Consider the following 1,129-nt stretch of genomic DNA (forward strand, 5'->3'; position numbering starts at 1 on the left):
AAAGCCAATATTTATATAGTTATTTTAATAAGGATACCAATCAGCCAACAGAAGATAACTTTTTAGTAACTTTTGATGGGTATCAAATTAAAATTAAAAGAGCACCCTTTATTTATGAGGGAAGTGAGGGATATTCATTGTTTGGTTTTGAACTTGAAAAGGTTCATCAATCTCTTAAATAATATAGGTGAAATCATTTTTATATTCACTATTGAAGAGCTCATAATCTAATTATGAGTTCTTCAATGGATATACCTTATATACTTTATCCTGCTTGTATTTATTCTTATGCTCAATGAAACGTAGCCCATTTTGTGACTTCGGCCATTTATTTTTTAAACACATATCAATTTCTACAGTATTTATTCCGCCAGAAAGTTTTGTAGCTCTCCAAACACATTGCCCGAAAGCTTTAATATGATTCTTAGTAACTACTCTAATCATTGCTGGTGATAAGGCTAGGCCAACACCAATATCTAATTTAGGTAAATTATATCTATCAAAAAGTATATTATTTACAATATCTCTTGTCAGAGTCACACATGCTTTTGAGGCATGATATGCATCATAGATTTCCTGTTTGTCTTTATATTGTATAAAACCTAAAATACCATCGCCTAAGTATTCTGTTACTTGCCCTTTAAAAAAATTTATAGTCGTCTCTAAAGAGGGTAACATGGCCGATGTTTCGTAAAAAACACGTTGAATTCCATTATCTCTTTCTATATTTTTAAATCCATTCCTGTTTGTTTGAAGTCTATCCGTAGAATTTCTAATGTCACAAACAATGGCTATAAAGTCATCAATTTTAGGATCAAATAGACTTACTTTCTCATATCCAGGTATTAGACTGGCTTCCATACTATCTTGAAATTTTTGACTTGCATGCTCCAGATGTAATGACTCATCTGAGGCCATTCTATTTGTGGCATTAGTTTTTTTCCAATCAAATTCAGCTTTATCTAAATGTGCATTACAAACTTTAGTAATTTGATTTTTTAAATCAATTATTCTACTCTCATTTATTCCAATGATTTCTGAATATTTATATACATTCATTTTATTTAACCAACAAATAGGAGATAAAAAGAAAAACTGCAATAATAATCAATATACGTATTGCTGTTAT

The sequence above is a fragment of the Habropoda laboriosa genome, unplaced genomic scaffold (genome assembly GCF_001263275.1).
Source record: "Habropoda laboriosa isolate 0110345459 unplaced genomic scaffold, ASM126327v1 scaffold6418, whole genome shotgun sequence".
Lineage (NCBI taxonomy): Eukaryota > Metazoa > Arthropoda > Insecta > Hymenoptera > Apidae > Habropoda > Habropoda laboriosa.